Genomic DNA, 21,297 nt, shown 5'->3' with positions numbered 1-21,297 from the left:
ATCGAAATGAGTGCATGCATGTAATGTATGCTTTGAGCATATGTAACTCAGCATCAGGAATTTGATCTCGTTATAGAAGTTTGTTCAAAGTTGGGAAGGATAACACCTTAAGTTGCTACCGTATGTTTGGGTTAACTGCAGTGTATGTTGTGTCGTATCTGATTGTTCATTCACAACTGGTTTTTTAGTGATTTATTTGACTTAGTGTTGTACATGTGATGGGATGTCAATGTCTGCGCATAATTGAATGCATATCTCTAATCATCTTATTTATTATTATTATTTCATCTTTTGATGCTTTGCAGGAGTCTTCTATTTATATATGAAAACTATAGAAAGGGCTCATATGCCAAACAAATTGTGGGAAAGAGTTAAGCTGCCGAGAAATTATGAGAAAGCCCTTGAAATTATTGACAAGCATATGGTATTGTAGTTCTAGCACATTCTAGCAGTTTGACTGGGGTTTTGATTCATTTTTATATTAATCTGGAGCACATTCAATTGATTCACTTGACACTTTTATCAAACAGGCAATAGGGAAAAGCTACATGGACAGTATGTTTCATAGAGCTGGAATCACTCAAGGACAGGAGACAACCCAGTATGTTTCATAGAGCTGGAATCACTCCCAGTTTGTTTCCTTCTGGCAAAAGCTACATGGACAATGTTAAAACATGATTTTTGGATTTGGATATGTTATTTTGTGGGTAATGGTGATTGGATATTAATTGAATGAGAAACTGAATTAATGCTTTATTTGTTATTTGAATGGGAGTTATTATTTTATCTGTCAGTTTTATTACAGGTATTTGAATGGGAGTTAATATTTTGTATGTTAGTTTTATTACAAGTATTTTTTTATTAATTGAATGAGAAACCAAATTCAATATTTTCTTACAGGTATTCTTTTTAATTTAATCAAATAAAATTAGCACAATCTCACACAAAAAATATATATATATATATATATGACGGCGTTTATATAAACGCCTTCTAAACCTTCAATAGTAACGGGCATATTTTTTACACAGATACAACGGCGTTTCAAAAACGTCGCTAAATATCGTTTGTGACGTCAGCGTGTGTATGGTGGGATATTTTGCGGCGTTTTTTAAAACGCCTCCTATACTAATATCACGACGTTTTTAAAACGTCGCAAAGCTACAGCGACGGCCGTAGCTTCGACGTTTGGTACTAAACGCCACAAAATTAATTAACGGCGTTTTTGATAGATATAGCGGCGTTTTTAAAACGCCGCTAAAAGCCCGATTTCCAGCAGTGATACATTTAAATTTTTTGTTTTTGGGCTAGAAGATCTCTACCATACATTAGACATATAACTAATAAACTATTTAAACACTAACGTGTCTTTGTAGAAAAAAAGCCCTAGACTTGTGCAGAGATTTCGGTATAAAAATCTCCAAAAATTACATGGTTTGAGCACTTGATATAGGGTTATAAGAAAGAATATTATGAATAATGATATAGGGTTATAAGAAAGAATATTATGAATAATGGTGTCATGATATCACTAATCAATAATGTTGTATTTGTATCATATATTTGAATAGAGATTTAAATTTTTTTTAAAAAAAAAAATTGAGAAAACTAGATAAAATTTTTAGCTTACATATGTCGTTCATATTTTCCTTCTTTTTTTTTTCCCCATTACAACATATAAGAGTTTTAGGAATCAATTTTTTTTTTTATTCCTTAGAGTAAAATATTTTTTACAAAAAAAATTGAAAACTACTTCTTGTTGTCTGGAGGAAAGTCGCTAAAATATCATTAGAAAAGTAAATGCACTTTTAGTGACAAAATTTTGAAAATGTCCATAATAAATGCACTTTTAGGGACAAAATAATTTGATCCCAAAATTTTTTTTTTTGAGACAAACATTTTACACCCAAAAAGATAATAATTCATCACTAATGTCTAAAGTATCCGTCGTTAAAAATATAATAATGTCACTATAGCAATTGTCCCTAAATTTTATTTCCAAAATTTTAATTTGTTGTAGTTTGCTTTCCGAAACCCCTACCCAAATCCATTAGTAAGCACAACCTAAAAAATTGAAACCACAATATTGTGGTCTCTATATTACAAAGTGAAATTGTTCATTAGACAGCAATATCGTCACATAGTATCACCGTTATATTTAATATTTATTCAGATTATAAGAGTGGGCTACCCTGTGAGCATATCCGATAGGTTATGCTATAATTTTTTTTTCTTTTTTAAAAAAAGCATCAGATAATGCTACAATTTTTTTTTTTTATTTGTAAAAAGGACAAATTTCATTTTACTTCGTCTTTAAAAATAGAAAGCGATTATTTGGTTTTGAACATTATGTATTTTGTTTTTAGATTTGAACATTATGGTGCCGTTTGGTAACACTTACGTTTTCAGTTTTCTGTTTATATTTACAAAAATTTAAAAAACTCAAATAAAAACTTGTTTGGTAAAATTTTTGATTTATAAATTAGTGGTCTCAGTTTATAAATTTGGCCAAAAAATAAAGACACAAAAAATGTGTTTCCATTTTGAGTTTTCATTTTTTTTTTTTTTTTACCACCCAACACTAGCCACCACCCACCACCATTTTCCACCACCGTCTTCGGCCACCACCCACTCCCTATCACCACCTGCCGCCACCACCCACTCCCTACCACCACCTGCCACCACCACTCACCACCCACCTGCCGCCACCACCCACCACCCGCCACCACCACCCACCAGCCACCATCCACCTGCCACCCACTCGCCACCACCACCCACCCCTCGCCGCCAGCACCACCCACCTGCCATCCACCCGCTACCACCCACCACCTGGCACTACCATCCACCGCCCGCCACCACCACCCGTCACCTACTTGCCACCACCACTCACCAGCTACCTGCCACAAACCACCACCAGCCACCCACCTGCCACCACCACCTACCACCCGCCACCACCACCACCACTACCACCCACTCGCTACCACCCACCACCCGCCACCGTCACCCACCCACCCACCGTTACTACCCACCACCCACCCGCCACCACCCGCCATCCGCCACTCACCTGCCACCACCACCCACCACCCGCCACCATCACCCACTCGTTACCACCCAACGTCACCCACCCACCTACCACTAACACCCACTACCTACCCACCACCACCACCCATGTACGCATACAGGCTATGTTTAACATAGAACGGTCTACTGAACTATGCTTTGACACGAGAAGTATGGGCACATACAAGACCAAGCTCAACATGGAAAGGCGCAAGCCATAAATGGAAGTGATGCAATGAATGCATGCGATCTACAATGCAATGGATATGGCACGCAGGCCAAACCAAATCTTGCCTAGGAAAGGCATGTACGCATACGAGCCATGTGTAACACAGAAAAGGTGCCGCAACCCTCAAACCAACATACCAGCGTGGAATAGGCGCGTACACATGCAGAACTGTGTTTTAACATGAAAAGTAAGGGCACATACCAGACCAAGCTCAACCTGAAAAGGCGCAAGCCATAGGCGGAGGAGGTGATGCAGTGAATGCATGCAAACTACAATGTAATATCTACAAATATGCAATGGAATGGATATTTACAAAAATGCACAACAATGCAGTATGATGCGATCTACTGGGGAAAATGCAATGGATGCATGCAAGCTACAATGGAAATGCATGACAATGCACTATGATGCAATGGCTATGATTGCAGCTTTCCCTATCTTACCAACAGGGCGATATACCAGGTTGGTTCAGTATCCAGAACTGAGGTGCAGACATGCTGCCTCAATCTATGGGGCTTCCATACAGATTTCAAGCCGAGGAGACACCCCTAGGTATTTAAACCAGACTTTAGTCTTGGAACTCCCGAACCTTTGCGCTCTAGGCATAAGCCGTTCGAACTCTAGTTTTCACCGTCCTAGTTGGTCTTCTAGGAACTCACCGCAAACATAGGCAGGTGGCTTTACCAGACCACCGAAAGTCGTTCGGGCACGACAAACACCAAAGGAATTGCACCTTTAGAGGATTTAAGGTCTCCTAGACCAGGATGCAAGGTGTATGCATGACAATGCATGTTTTCGTTTGTTTTTTTTGTTTTTTTTTTGAAATGCAAATGATGCATGAAATGCATGTTGCATGGAATGCGCGACAACACGCGGCTTAAGATATGCATGACAATGCCAACGAAATGTGCACACCAATGCACTAAGGTCTTGCACCTTCCAAGGATTTAAGGTCTCCTGGACCGTGCGTGTTTAAGGTCTCACCAGACCATCCAAGGATTTAAGGTCTCCTAGACCGTACGTGTTTAAGGTCTCGCCAGACCACGCGGGTTTAAGGTCTCGCCAGACCGCGCATATTACAGGATGGTGTGATGCGCAAAATAGCGCGATCGAAATGCAATGCACAATGTAATAAGATGTACGAAACTGCGCGATGCGTTAAACAACGCGAGTGCACAAGACAGTGCGATGGAAATGTGATGTACAAAACAGTGCGATGCGCTAAACAGCGCGATTGATTTGCACTAGACAGTACGATACGCAAAACAGCGTGATTGAAATACAATGCACAAAACAGTGCGATGCGCTAAACAGCGCGATTGAGATGCAATGCACAAAACAGTGCGATGGATTTGAAATGCACAAGACAGTGCGATTGATTTGAAATGCACAAAACAGTGCGATGAGCAGAACAGCGCGAGTGATTTGCAATGCACAAAACAGTGCGATGCGCTAAACAGCGCGAGTGATTTTGAAATGCACAAGACAGTGCGATTGATTTGAAATGCACAAAACAGTGCGAGTGAATGCATGTTCTATGCAAATGAGGTGCGCATGTTAATGCAAATGGGGCACGCATGCCGATGTAAATGGGACAAATGAGGCACGCGTGCCGATGTAAATGAGGCACACGTGCCGATGGAAATGATACAAATGAAACAAATGAGACACGCGTGCCTCATAAGATGCAATATGAAGTAAATGAGACACGTATGCCTCATAGGATGCAAAATGAAGCAAATGAGACACGTATGCCTCATAGGATGCAAAATGAAACAAATGAGACACGCGTGCCTCATAGGATGCAAAATGAAGCAAATGAGACACGTATGCCTCATAAGACGCAAAATGATGCTCAGTGCGACACGTATGCCACACGGAATGTAAAATGAAGCAAATGAGACACGCGTGCCTCATAAGATGCAAAATGGAGCAAATGAGACACGTATGCCTCATAAAATGAAACAAATGAGACACGCATGCCTCATAAGATGCGAAATGAAACAAATGAGACACGCGTGCCTCATAAGATGCAAAATGATGCCCAGTGTGACACGTATGCCGTACGGGATGTAAAATGATGCCAAGTGTAACACGCATGCCACACGGAATGTGAAATGATACGAAGTGTGACACGCATGCCACACGAAATGTAAAATGATGCCAAGTGTGACACGCATGCCACACGGAATATAAATGGACTTAAATGCGTAACAACGCACGTGTTTCGGAATGCATGATAATGCATGGTAAGGGAATACACGACAACGCGAACGATGTGCGAGGTGACGTATGCATTGAAATGCATGACAATGCTGGTGATAAAAATGCAATGACAATGCAAAGGGGTGCGTGTTACAACGCATGTAGTGTATGCATAACAATGCAACTATGAGGCGCGTGATAGCGCGATGCAATGCACCGAGATAGTGCGATGAACGCGTGCAACGCACACGGGGTAACTTTTTGGATCTCGTAAGAGGCAAAAAGGATACAATCATTGCATGAGTTGGAGTGCTACTCACAGAAGACGTGGTCCGAGGTCAAAACGGAGGCCGGTTGAGCGTCGGAGATACACTTTCTTGCACTTTCTTGAGCTATGAAGACCAAAAACTGCTCATATGGCCTAAACAAGGTTGTGGGAACACCACCGGCCGGGAGGGGAGGCCACCGGCTGCAAAATAACTCCATCGGCACAAAATACTGCCGGCCGGCACAAAATATTGCCGACCGGCAAAAAGTTACTGAGTCGGGGCAGATTCGACATTTCACCTCGGGTGTTTTAAAATAGGGTTTCAAACCCTATTTTCTCACTTCCCTTTCCGCCGAAAACTCTCACTTTTTCTCTCTAGAGCGTTTTTCTCTCCTCTTTCGCCCGTTTCTTCACGTTCTACGCCCGTTCCATCGTCGGATTCGCGATTTCCTTCGCGTTTCAGACATTTTCAACCGAACAAAACTTTGTTTCGGTGCCTCATTTGGCGTTCCCACCTTTTCGGGGTTTGTTCCCCTCGCTTTCCTCTTGATTTCCGTGCCTTTTCACATTCCGGCCATTCCGGCCATTTTCGACCTTCTCGGGAGTTGACCTTTCGGTTGACTCTTCGTATTCTAGCCCGGTTTTCCTTCCTCCGGCTATTTTCTCATCATTCCTGACATGGCGGACGACATTCCACGCGGCGGGACTCCCCCGGATCACGAGATGGATCCCGGGGTCAAGCTCCTTCCTTTGAACGAGTGCCCGTTCGACCCGGCAACCTACCGGCCGGCGATTCATGTTCTGCCCCCCGACGGTCTCCGCCAGTTCCGGAGCTTCGAGAGGCACGTGCCACCCGAGCTATTGCTGCGCGAGCCTACCTCCCACCTGTCCTTCGGCGTTTCCGAGGTAACTTTCTTTCTTCTGCTTTACTTTCCGCAATGTAGGATACAAAACTGTCGTAGTTAGTTGTACTCTTTAACTGCTTGAATTTGATATGCTATACACCGTAGTTGATTGTAAACATACGTACAACTGATATCTGTTTGAGACTGGCACATGCACACACACTGCACTAGCCCCGAATCACTCAAACACACGGCGCACACTGTATTTCACTGCAAACACACCGATACCTGATAGCTGTTCAAACCTGTCAAACTTGCACGCATGCTATATCTGTTCTGAACCACCCAAACACGCTGACACATCACACGCTGTAGTTCACTGTAAGCACACCGGCACCCGGTATTTGTTTAAATCTGTTAAACTTGCACGCATGCCACATCTGCTCTGAACCACCTTAACACGCTGACGCATCACACGCTGTAGTTCACTGTAAGCACACCGGCACCCAGTATTTGCTTGAATCTGTCAGACTTGCACACATGCTACATCTGTATGCTTTTTAAAACTGCATTTTGAATGTTGTCTTGCCATTGTTATTCTCTGTTTACAGGAGGATTCCCATACCATCCGCGGGTATGGGAACACTGGCGCTCGGGAGTGGTACGACGAGCTCCCTGACGCGGTCCGTCGCATAGTGGACCGAGCGGGCTTCGGCGCCTTCTGCCGAGGACTCTCCAGGCTTTCTACATGCAGACCTCTCCTTGCCGCTCTGGCGGAGAGATGGTGGGACACCACCGATTCGTTTCATTTCTCCACAGCAGGGGACATGACGATGACCCCTTACGATTTCTCGATGCTCACAGGCATCGGGGTAGGGGGTGATTCGATCCCCTTTGATATCGACATGGATGAGTGGACCGCCGCTCAGGTCCATCTGCTGGGTGAGGCGCCACCTCTAGCTCGTCCAGGCTTTGTGCGGTACTCCTGGTTTGAGGTGCAGTTTAGGGTCCAGCCCACTCTCGTTGATGCAGATCCGATGACCCCGGAGGCCGTGGAGAGGTACGCTCGCGGCTTCCTCATGTTCTTATTCGGGACGACCATCTTCGCCGACCGGGCGAACACCGTGCCTCTTTGCCTTCTCAGCGCACTGGTGGACGTCCGGGACATTCTGCATTATTATTGGGGTGGCGCCGCTCTGGCCACTCTCTACGGGTACATGAGCTCGGCTTCCCGCGGCAGCGGACAGTTGCTCGGAGGCTACTGGCGGGCTTGGGAGGTACATTTCTTCTCCACTTTTTACATTTCTGCTTTCTGCTTTTCATATCTGTCCTGTATTTTCTGTACTCTGTACACTGCACACACTGTAGTCTGCTTTATACTTGCTGTATACTGTACACACGGCACACACATACATTCTGTTGTACACTGACTGTACACTGCTCACACTGTACACTGTACACAATACACTGCACAACACACAGCTCTGCCATTTCTGCTTTACTCTGTATTCTGCGTTATCTGATAAATGCACTGGTATTTATCTTGCAGTTATGGGTTTACGCCTACTTTCCTAGGCTCGCTCCCGTACCAATCACAGAGACTCCTTTGGTCGTCCTCTTTTCACGCTGCTTTGACGGGAGATGCACCCGGCGGCCACGAGAGACATTCGGCTTTTTCCACCGATACTTCGATACCATTACCCCTGCCGAGCTATGTTTTACTTGCAGTTCATTTAAGCTTCGCCTTTCCACTGCATATTTCAAAAATAGTAGATAACAAACTGTATGTCACTTTCAAATCACTTGGCGGCCGTGGGCTCCATTGCCGGCGGTGACGTGGGACCGATTTGCCGGTGCGGAGGAGACCTCGCGTTTCCGGATCTTACTGGAGGGCCCGGTCTGTCGGGCTTGGTACCTGGGTGAGCGTTTCCTACGCCAGACCCTGGGGTTACCTGAGCAGATAGTCCCGGTTCACCCTCCTGCGGACATGAGGGAGACCGAGAGGCTCACCACCGAGCAGATGGATGATTACACTATCGGCTGGGAGGAGGCCCGCTTCAGAGGCGTCGGCGACTATCGAGAGTACGTGCAGACGTACCTGATGCGACCTCTGAGCGGCGGCCGTCGAGCGGAGGGGGCCAGGCCCGTGGCGCCAGCGGCTGGGGTAGGAGCGGGAGCTTCGAGGAGGGCCCGAGTCCGTGGCAGAGGCGGAGCTCAGGGAGGACGGGGGGCTGGTTGGCCCGCCCTGCCTGCTGTACTGACTTTTCGGGGGCAGGGTGGGGCGACCTATCAGATCCCCTTCGCCCCTCTGCCGGCTGATCATGAGTTCGTCGGTGTCCCCGACTTGCCTCCGGTATGTATTACTGCATTTTGTACAGTCATTTCATTTCAGTTTATTTGATATTCCACAGAATATTGATGCATCTGATACTTTTGCAGGCTTCTTCTGAGTACACCCGTCAGTCATTGGCGATGAATGCCTCTATGATGGGGATGTTTCAGCGGACTTTTGACCTCCTAGCCCTCTACAGCATTCCGGTATGTTCTTCTGACACTGGCCTCAAACCATTCAAACACTGCTTCACATAATCTGATGTACGGTACGACGCCTGATACACTGATCTCACAGCATCTGATACACTGCATACACTGCATTCTGCACTGTACTCTATACTGATAAACTGCTCACGGCATTCACACACTGTACTCATACACTGCATTCTGCATTGATGAACTGTCCACTGTATTCACACACTGTACTCATGCATTCTGCACTGATAAACTGTACATTGTACTCATACGCTGCATTCTGCATTGATGAACTGTTCACAGTATACTGATGCATTTCCCTTTTATGTACTTTTTCAGCCTCCTTTCCAGATTCCTGCTGTAGGAGGCATTCTAGCTGGACCTTCCGTCCCGGCTCGAGGGAGAGATGAGGAGGGTAGAGCATTCCCCCGCACGAAGGCGGGGCGCACTCATGTCGGGAGTAGCTCGCGAGCTCTAGTCCCGGATGATGATGACGACGAGGAGTCAGAGGCAGAGGCAGAGGCAGAGGCAGAGGCGGAGTCAGAGTCATCAGAGGAGGAGACCGGAGGAGGCACTAGCTCGGGCTCTGACGACGATGCTGATGATGCTCCTGGACCCTCGTCCAGGAAGAGGACTAGGACAGACTGATGGCCCCCCGGAGTGCCCGTCAGATTTTTGTTATTTTTCTTCTTTCTTTTACTTTTCTCTTTTGTGGGTAGTTAGATTACCTTGTACTGCCGTGGGCAGATTTTTGTTTCCAAAACTTGTACATTTGAAAAGATGATGAAATGAAACAGGCTTTTTATCTGAAAAAGTGTTTACATCTGTATATCTTTACATTTCAAACTTTGCATCGCATCACACCACATTACACCTCAATGTAAATGAAATTGATTGGTTGTCTGAAAATTGAACACTTGCAATGTAATAATCAGATAACTAAACAGCCAACAGCATAATAACCCAAGCAACCCACTGCCCGATTCTGGACACACAGCCCTCACTCTGTTGGGGATTAATCTGCATACAGCCCATAACACAGCATTCGGTTCATTTTGCACACGGCAAACTTCAAACACAACAGCCCAATCTGACAAGACGGCCTTCAAAGGTGAAACCGGCTAGGGTTGAAACATGCTCGGATGCCCCCAACTTTTCTCTTCCTTCTTTTGGTTCACCCCAATGTAGAGAATGGCACAGCACTCTGAGCATAAACGATTTAACTTTCGGAGAAGGGGTTTTCTTAACCGGGGTATCGAGCCTACAACCGAACACAGCGGGGAGGACTCAAACAAAGAGGTATGCGACCTAAACACAACGAGACACGCTCGGGAGAAACCTAGGACAAAGGTTGAGGTAAACAAAACAAAAGACCCGACACGCAAGCGCGTTGAATGAATACGGGGGACCTCAGATCACGAGGAGCCGGTTTCTCTAGGTACTGTTTCCCACTCTTTCTGATCTGTGATTCTCACATCACTCGGCCCTCAGGCTCGGTTTTTCACTCAAAACCCTTTTTCTTACTTTTCTCTCAACTTACACCTCTCTATTCTTTATTCTCTCATTTTTCGTCCCTCCCCAGGGTGATTAATGAATGAATAGGAAGTTACGGGTTCACGCCCGATGCCGTTAGCTCACAGTTGTTTCTTCTGGTGGGTGGAGTGCCCTCCTGGCAAGTACGTCGATGACGGGGGAAAGACAGAACGCCTGACTCAACTGTGCCCCTAGTTCATCATTTTGACCATTTTTTGTTTTCTACTAAAACGGTTTTGATCAAAATGAGAGTCGGATTAACGACTTATTCGATTTTTTGATTTGAAGACCATGCAAGTCAGGCTGCAAGCACTGAAAATTTTCCTTCTTGGGTCCAAGAAAATGGTCCAGTTTTGGAAAACGAAATAGTTTTCGAGAAAATAGTCCACCTCAGTAAAAATTTTCAAAAACTATTTTTGCAAACGGCTGATGCTCAACGAGCATGGAACTTACCCTTTGAGATGCGCAACCACGGATCGGAGGCAATGGAAAATTGCCCCTAGTTTGAAGAGCGCCGCACGGCAATGGAAAGTTGCCCCTGGTTTGAATGGCGGCTCGCGACGACTGGTGGCAACGAAAAGTTGCCCCTTGTTTGGATGGTGCCGCAGCAATCCGCAGACAGTCTTCATTGGTGGTGGCCGAACTCTTGGACACAGAGATGACAAAGACGGTCACAACAAATATATGGACACAGTCGCCTTGGAGGGTGTTGGCGACTGGACTTTGGGATGAAATCGAAACCATTGCATGGACCGAGACGCTATGAAAGCGTTGGGGGCTGGACTTCATGATGAAGTTGCCTACGTATCCCAAACATGGGAATCAAGCCTTACGTAGTTCCGGTTAAGGTACACTCGGGTATTTTAACCTTCACTTTTCAGGCTCTAACTTTTACCAAGGTGCCCGATGCGGGTTTTCGACCTTGCGAGCTTCTTTTCATTTTCTTTTTTTTTGTATTTCTTTTTCTTTTCTTTTTCGCATTTTTTTTTGTATTTTTTTGCTTTTTTGTATTTTCTTTTTTTTGTATTTTTTTTTCTTACTCTAACTTTTGCCTGGGTCGCCCTTTCGGGTTTTCGGCCCAGCGAGCCTCTCAATGGGTAAAAGTGTAACAAGTCCATGCCAAATGGTTTCTGAAGTTGAAGCCTCTCTGTGTCTAGGAGAACGGCTGTTGCAATGATTTGCAGGAGAATCCATCATGGCTGCTCCACGAGTTTCTTCTGGTGAGATCTACTCTTTTGATTTGACTTTGGTGCCTCTTGCTCGAGGGCTGCTTCTGATCTGGCCATACAGGCCTTGCATGACGTTTGACCGTTGAATGTTCCGGATGAGTTCGTGGTTCAAAACAAACAGGTCGAATCTTGAGGCTGAGAGCGATCCTAGGCTGCACAATCTCAAGAACGATTCCACACAAGTCTTCACAGGGCCGTGTAAAACATTTGTTTTTGAAAGTTTTTAAGAAAGCGACAAATCGCTCGCGCCGAAGATAGTGTGGAACCAATCTGGATCAAGCCAGGGTCCTTCCCAGTACTCACGCTGACAAGCATGGTTTCATTCATTAAGGGCTTAGCATGCTTCTCTTTCTCTCAAACTGATCAAAGTTTTGCAAAACCCGAAGAATTCCTTCCTCTTTGTTTTTATCACCGCAGTGTTCAAAAGGTTTTTGAAAAACTTAGGCTAATGCAATGAGTTTGGCGCACAGGAGAGCAGGCGAGGTGTACTGTCAGCCCATTCAATTCCTCTGGCACAACTAACTTACACTGGAAGCAAGCATGAAAATGAGATAGCCACAGCTGTTTCATTCAGATTTGTTGGTATAATTGGCCCCTCGGCAGAAACAGACTCAAAAAAGAACAAAATGGGTAATTACAAGACAAAACGGTGTTCGAGGCAACAACCCCGGAATCACCTGGTATTCTATACAAAGGGGGACTGACTCGTTACAATAAGACAGACCCTTAAGCAAAAAGACTGACTCAAGACAAAGAGACAGACTGAAAACAAAAGACTAACTCGATACCCAAGCCAGAATTTACAAAGCTAGTATTCACAGATGCTCAAAAATGCGTGCCAGACGCCACATCCAAAATATACCGAATGCCGCCCACAGGTGGTTCACTTTCTGATTACATACTTGCAGTATCTGTGTCCTCAAAATCCAATAACTGGGTAGTAACGGACTTGGCTAAGGTGGGTGGGAGGATAACCTCGTTGTCGATCAAATCTTGCACCTCATGGCGGAGGCGGAAACAATTATCGGTTGCATGGCCTGTCTGCTGGTGGTACGCGCAGTACTGAGCAGCATCATGCGTAGCAGGGAGATTCTTCGGGAGAGGCCGAGGCTCCAAGGGTTTAAGGTGTCCCCTCTCGGCAAGGATCTGAAGTGCCTTAGTTAGAGGCATGTAGAGAGCATGAAAGGTCCTGCGCCCTCGGGGCAGGTACTTTGAAGTCTGAGCACTCTTACTAGACGCACAAGCGAAGGGGTCGGCAGGCGCCACCTTGGCTTTCTGATCTTTCCCGGGTGCAGGGCTGGGAATAGGAGGAACTGTTCTGGCATGACGAGGCCTATCCCGATTTTCTGACTGGCTTGAGCTACCCTCAGGTGGAGTGGGGAAAGCATCCTCCACAGTTTTTGCCACAACTACAGATATCTGTTGCTTGTTCATCCCCTCGGCTTTCAAAGCCTCGCCTGCCCGCAGCAGTTGTTCAATAGGATCGGCATCTGCCTTCACTTTGTCTTTTCCTCTGGCCTCAGGCTGATCGAGGGTTTGGGTTGATGTTGGTATGTCATTACCATAGCTGGAGGTCATCTCCGGTTGGCTAAGTTCAATCACAATTCGCCCCAACAGTGGGGGCTCCTGGGGTACAAAATTCCCGGCATATGGTGCGGCTGGAGTTGAAGCTGACATTCCGTAGGCGAGATCCGCCACAGACCTCTGGAGATCACCTATCATCCCCATTAATTCAAATGTAGTAGGCTCGCAAGCCTGATATAGCTGGGGGGCCCAGACCGGGTGCGCAACAGGCGACCTGGGCGGATGTGGTGCACCACCATCGGTCTCGCCCTGCAAACTGATTCCTTGACCTAACGCGGATGTCATAACCACAGTCTCTTCTGAATTCTGTGTCATCATAAGCCCTGCCTTGGCAAGGGGGAACTCTGGCTATTCTGTATCAACTCTCTGAACTTCTGAACTGAAAGGAAAAACAAACAGCATTTCAACCCCAAACGGATCAAACATAGGTGTAGCCGAACAACTGTATTCCGCTACTGATCACTGTTCCCCAGAAATCACTGTCCCCAAAACTGAACTGATACCCGCAGATAACTGGTTCTCAACAGTACTGATACTGGTGCCCTCGGGCCTGATACTCAAACTTGCAAACTGATATGTACGTCCCCTGTAGAGATACACTCTAAAAAGCACATAGCAAGTAAAGAGAGCCAAAACACCCCTATGTTGGGGTAGGGTTTCCCTGTCCTATTTTGTCAGGAGCTAGGGTTTCACTACGCACACAGCGGTTTCAAACAACCTAACATCGGGTGAGCAACCTGTCCTAGCTTGGAATGGTCACTATGGATCCGAATATGCACTAGGTCGAATGGTCAAAAAGGGTGCCTCGGTAAAACCGGGGTTTGTGTTCCCATACTGTCAGAGCCCATAACCGGTCAGCCTTATGGTCATGCCTTGACAAGACAAGCCTCCGGCAAACCGTTCAGGAATGGCAGATGGCAAACACTGTGTTCCTAGGCGCACCAATGCACATGCAATGCAAAGAAACACATAAGCGAAATCAAAACGGGATATCACGAGTTCGAGTCAAGCTCTCTAATACTCCCCAGCGGAGTCGCCAGAAACTGTAGACGCGTCCGCGTGGGCCTCGCTACAGTTCGGACTCGATTTGTGTCACGGTTCTTAATCTTGAACCAAAGAGTCCAAATCCGGCAAATCGTTTTGAGAAACAAATTTTTGAAAAGTAGTGCCAAACATGGACTGCTTTGCCAGATACAGAGTCGCCACCTAAATATTTTAAAATGGAGGAATTTAGGAAACCCTGACTTGGTGTAGAAGGCCACGTGTCCGTCGTCACCGGAGTTATCTCGGCTCGGGAGCTTGGGTACGATCGGGGAAGGTCAGCTATGAGCACCCCCTTTCGCCCGGTCCGAAGACCGACCTCTACTAACCGTGATATCTGATTTTGAAAACGTTATGTGTTCTTATTCCGGTTATTAGCCTAGAATTACTATGTTATGCGCACAGCAAACAAGTGTAGACTAGATTGCCTAATTTGGAAACAAGCATTGCGTATCCGTTTGTTTTGAAAAGTGCTTTGGAATTTGCTAATCGCAAGTAGGCTAAAACACGGATTTAGACGAGTTTTTCCAACCCAAACAATCCCACCTTCACCCACAGGCATCCAAGCAGTTTATAATACATAAGCATCTAGCCACATGTTAAGCATACTGTCATGGCAACACTCACACGCATGCGGGATGCTAAAGCATAAATACTTACATCGTACTCCGTGCCAAAACAATAAACTAGTTAGCAAACATGCATGTCCTAGTTCATGTTAAGAATGGCTAATGCAACGCATGCAAAAATGCAATCTAGACAGGCTCGGCTAACCTAAACATGGCATGTGAAATGCGATCAACTATCACATATTCAATTTTTGAATTGAAGTACAAATGCAGTTAGCGTGATGCACCGAGCCTAATGCACGCAACACAAAAGCATGAATGCACACATGCATAGCGTAAGATATGCTAATTTAAATATGCCCTAATCTACCATCATAAGCGAGTAAATAAAAGGGAAGAAAGACGTGGGGTTGGAAGACATGCACACACACACCCACACTTATTACAAATTTGCCCTCGTGCGGAGGGACCGAATAAATATTACAAATTAATTAACTACGCAAGCTAATTAAATATTACAGATTTCCTAATTAGCTAACAAACTAATTAAGCTAGGAAAAGCAGTAAATCGCCTGCCAGATGCAACGCATGCTCGGGTCCTACTCGGAAGTGCGCTGCCATGCATGGTTTGCCTCTGTTTTCCCTGTTCTGTTCCTCTGGAGACTGTCAAAGTCTCAGAATTGCTTCTCTGGGTACTGGGGAGTGCCACCGGCTGAGTAAAATGCCCACTGGCAATTGTATATAGTCACTGGCACAAGATGAAGCTATCGGCAGAAGAATAATTGCCGGTCGGCAATGTACACTGCCGGTCGGCAAAGAATGCCTGCAGAACCTACAACTCACAGCAGCAGAGGACAGAACTTACATGGCAATGCAATTCAAACTATGTATGCACCAATCATGCCCCCTATCATGTTTGTGACTCAAAGGGACATGTGTCTCGATTCTCGGACCACCAATCACGCATTTCCATGCATAATGGCCCAAAGAAGCAAGTGTGCAACTTTCATGTCAAATGAAATGCAAACCAAATAAACAAACCAAGGCCCAATTCGTATCACCAAGTCAAGGAATAAGGCACGCATACAAGATGCAATGCAACCTAGGCATGCAAGCTAAGGATGCAACATGGCATGGCAAGACACTTATGCAAGCATACAAGCATACATGAGGCAATGCAAATTGATGAAAAAAAGGTGGACTTACATATGATTTAGGCAGCTCTAATTAGGCCTAAAACAAGGGCCAAAGTGCTATAATGAGGGACCAAATACACATGCACATATACACATGTTGAAAGGCCAACACTTAGGCACAAATTGGACAACTCTCAAACACATTTGAAAGAAGGTAATCATGGACATATAGCATGCGACATAAGCATTGAAAATCATGTTAAAACATGGAGCCAAACCAAGCAACAAATCAAGCCAAACATGCAACAAATGGCCTAAGTGCTTGAAGCAAGTCAAAGGGGCTTGAACCATGGCCAAGCCAACCAAGCCTCACAAGGCTAAGAGGACTTAAAATAGGTTCAAGGCAGACCTAGACCATGCAAAGGGGACTCCCTAGATGGCATCTAAGTGGCTCAAATTTAAAGGCATACGCAATGGCCAAAACATGGAGCATGCTACACAAACTTCCAAAGCATTAAAGATGCGTCCAAGGTAAACATATAGGCATGCAAATGGGACTAAAATGACATGGTAGATGGTTCCAAATCACCAAATCAATGCAAAAATGTCATGCTATACATTCATACACTTAAAGCCAACAAGCCGGAATGCAAAGGGGCTATACTAAGCATGCCAAATCCGACCCAAACAACTATGGACAGACCTAAAACATGGCAAAATATGCACAAAACCTTCACAAGACTAAGCCTAAAACATACTTGAACAAAGGCTAACAACCTAAGGCATATTAAGGCAATAACAAGGCATTACATGGTAGGTATGCTAAGCATGCATGGTGTACCAAAACCAATACAAAACAGAGGTATGTTATGACATACTAAGCATGGAAAACAGCCAAGACATGATCAATACACACTCTAACATGGTGCTCCCTCAAGAGGCCAAAAATGGTCCGTTTCAAGGACAACAAGGGGAGGGGGTGGCCCTCTCCTTTTGGAGACTTCAAGGCACCATCTTCACCACTGAAATCCCTCAAGATTTCAGTGGTGAAGAGGCCCAAACACCAAAGTCTCGAAACTTGCACAAAATAGCACAAAATGGGGCCTTTCAAGGCCTAAGAGGGGTCAAACACCCTCAAACCACAAAACACTCTTAATAAACAACCAAGAGGGCTAAAAAACAGAACTTTTTTGTATTATACACCAAGCTCAAAAACGATTTTAAGATAAGCAAAAACAAGATGCAAAAATGGGGTAAAAAGGGGTAAGATTCTTACCCTTGAAGACCTCTTCAACAATGGTGCTCCAATGGCCCTCCTTTGCTTGAATCCAACACCAAAACACCAAAACCAACCTCTTAGAACCTCAGTAGCTAAGTGAAGGTGAAACACTATGTGTTTGTGTGCAATAGTATGACACAAACACACTTTAACACACACAAGAGGGTAAAAAGAGAGATAGAAAGTGTATGGTTTCTAACCCTAGAACTCAAAACCCTAAAAATGGATGTCTAAGCTCTCTCAAAATATCTCAAGTGTCTAACCCTAAGTCCAAGAGAGAAGACTCTCTCTTATAGAGCCTTTTGTCTTGTAAAGCTTACAAGACAAGCTTCATAAGAGGGAGATCCCTCCATACACGTGTATGGAGGGGAGCAAAAAGCAAGACAGCTGTCTTAAAATATCTGCAAAAGCAGATGCACAGTAGTCGGCCGGCCAAAAATGCCATTTTGGCAAAATTGAGTGCCGACCGGCAATAAAAAGTGCCGATAGTAGCAAAAACCAGCCGGTGGCCTCTAGCCACTGCCGGTGGTGTGTGGGGATGCCTCACAAGGCATTCCCTGCCCTTCCAAGGCAAAACACAAGTGTTTGGTGCAAAACCAGACACTAAACGGTCGAATTCGGAGATCCTGAGGCAAGGCGCGTAGCCGAGACCTCCGGGAACTCCAAATGAACACGAACATGGATGATCACCGAGTGTTCAAACAGTGACATCCAAGTCTTGAGGACGGTCAAAAATGGGGTGTCTACAATGGGCCTATCCAGACTGCAGAAGTTATCGCTTTTTGGTCAGACCATGTCAAGAATTGCGGCCATCTGGTACGCTAAACTTGAGGATTCTGTAAAAGGAATTAGGAAGAGATGGTCGAGGCCTTTATTGCTCAATACTCTTATAATACTCAAATCAAGGCCACAACTCGTGATCTCGAGGCAACTCGTCAAGCGCCAAAGGAGGGCTTCTCCAATTTCGTCACTCGGTGGAGGGCCAAGGCCTCCATGATGACCACCCGGCCAACAAAAAGGACCAGATAAGAATGGTCATTCGTAATCTGCAACAAAGACTGCTACAAAAGATGATAGTCCTACCTCTACCTACATTTGCTGATCTTCATGAGATAGGGGTGCAGATAGAGGATGCGATGAAACAGGGTCTGATAGACCATGAAAAAAAGCAGCGCAAGAGGGCTTTTACACGCAGTTCAAATGCGACTACGAGTAGTAATGCAGCAGCAAGGACTTCTGATGTTGGTATGGTCACCACCACACCGAAAATAGCCACCCCCTCTACCCATACATCCGGAACCACCTCACAACCTGCAAAGCACCAACCTCAGGGCCAGAGGGTTTTCACCCCACTCTACATGTCTCTATCTGCAGCCTTGAAGGTCCTGATCAGAAAGGGGCATCTAAAGCCCTTGGAGCCGCGCCCATTGCCTAATCCCCTCCCTTTTACACACAACTCGGCCAAGTACTGCCCCTTCCACCAACAGCATGGTCATGATACCGACCTACGCTTTAGATTACGTCATAAGATTCAGGATCTCATTGACAACAAAGTAATAGCGTCTCCTGAAAAGCCTAATGTCACTACAAATCCTCTCCCACCACATAACCAACCCCCGCCTCCCATGCAAGTAAACCTTATCCAAACACTGGCTGTCCCATACGACCCTAGTATATACATCACCCCCTCCCACCTACCTAAGCCGGTGTTGTTCATCCCGAAAAGCACAAACTTGTGCATGATGAGCACGTCTATATCCCAACCTGAACCTGTGGTGGTGGCTGTGGTAGAAGAAGGCATGCCTAAGGGATCCATGAGCTTAACTGAAAAAGAGTACAACCCATGCCGTTACATTGTGCCAACTAACCAGGCTAGACCAGGAGTGGAATTGCCGACGGGGTTGGAGGTTAATGTAGTCCGGGAGGATGGACCAAGCCAGAGACTCGATGACTTAGCTGAGCTTGAGGAGGACATCAGTAACCTGTAGTTCTTTGATGAATAGGATTTGGGGAATGTACAGATTGGTTGGTTTGATATGAACAGATCAACGGATAAGACGGGGTGGCTCAGTGATGAACCGAATATTGATGGAGGGTCTCAATTAAAGTAGGAACAGTTGGAAATGGGAACTTCTGCAATAGCTGGAATGGTCGACGATAAGGGAAAGTTGCCGGGGAGCACCGGTACTAAGAATTTTGCTCAAGAATTGGGTAGTATTTCTATAGCCGATACGGAACAGGAGGCTGCGCTGAAGCGGTTCAAACATGAATGAACTGAGAATGATCAGAAGGCTAGAAAAGCCAAAGGCCCTGTGGGGACTGACTGTGTTACGGATACAGGAGTGCTTACAACGGAACCAGACAGTTGCTTGTCGATTGCCAAAGGAATGTGGTGGGAAGATGATGATTTGCATCTTGCCCACATGGATGAAGATTGGGGACAGAATCTTCCAAACGATACATGGTATTCCGAGGAAGTCAATCACATGACTCAGAGCAGGCAGTACTTCAAGCCCCCACACTTGGACCAACCAGAAACATCAGGGAAAGATAAGGAAGCTGAGAAACAGAAAGATAAACTACTAGCAGAAGAAGCTGTACTGAAGCAGCTGAAGAAGATTCAAGTAGACATGTTCATTTGGGGATTATTCATGGCTTCACAGGGTGCATAGACAAGCCGTCCTATCAGTAATGGATAAGGCTAAGCTCTCTATTGACACAACCCCCGAGCAGTTAGTGGGACTGGTTTTCCCAGGTGGCGCTTCACCGACTTTGACTTTTACAAATAAAGAATTGTCGCCTGAGGGATCTGAGCATAATAAACCACTATACATCTCTGTTGAATGTAAGGAGAAGTGGACACTAGTTTTCTTGGTTGGTATCGGGTCTGTAATTAATGTGTATCCGTCGCGCACGGCCTATGCTATCGGCTTGAAGCCAGCAGACTTCGCACCAACGGCCTAGGTGATTCGAACTTATGATAATACAAGTCAGGAAGTGATGGGGACAGTTCGTATCAAAACTCAGGTTGGCCCGACACAACAGGACATTGAGTTCCACGTCTTGGATATTCCGGCCACCTTTAACTTACTCCTTAGACGACCGTGGTTGCACTAAGTGAAAGTTGTCTCTTTCACTCTACATCAGATGCTGAAGTACCCCCATGGGAAGGGGTAGCTATTGTTTTTGGGAACTCTTCCATACATCCTCCACTGAAAATCACTACACCGGTACTAGAAATTGTACACGGCGACGAGGATGTCTTTTTTTCTGGGTTCACCATGGCCGAGGCTCGGGTAGTTCAAGATATTCTGGCTATTGATGAGGGGTTATATGTCAGTGCTCAATCCGTCTACCTCATGAATAAGCTGCAACATGTACCCAGAATGGGATTGGAAAGGAGCGGCCGAAAGGGCGTTACTGTATTGGCTGAAGTGCCACATAACCCTCACACCTTTGGTCTAGGTTACACATGAGCTTGTACATGGCAGGAAAGGGGAAAGAAATGGCAGAAAGGGGAAGGAAATGGCAGGAAGGGCCAAAGCTAAGCAAACTGGGAGGCCCTACGAACTTGTACATAGATCCATTCAAGGAACCCTAAACGGTAGTTTTGTCCGGAAAGGGGAGGATTTCCCATTTTGTGGCTTTCCTGAGCCATGGCTGAATTCTGAAAAGTGGCATTTTCCCGGCTTTGAGATCTTTTTTGACCTACAGTTGCAAGGGGATGAAGTTACAGAATAGCAGACTGACCTACCAGCTGAGTCTGAATAATGTATAGAGGATGAGTCCG

This window comes from Camellia sinensis, chromosome 1 (assembly GCF_055761805.1).
Source record: "Camellia sinensis isolate YWXY chromosome 1, ASM5576180v1, whole genome shotgun sequence".
Lineage (NCBI taxonomy): Eukaryota > Viridiplantae > Streptophyta > Magnoliopsida > Ericales > Theaceae > Camellia > Camellia sinensis.
This window is presented reverse-complemented; position numbering follows the sequence as displayed.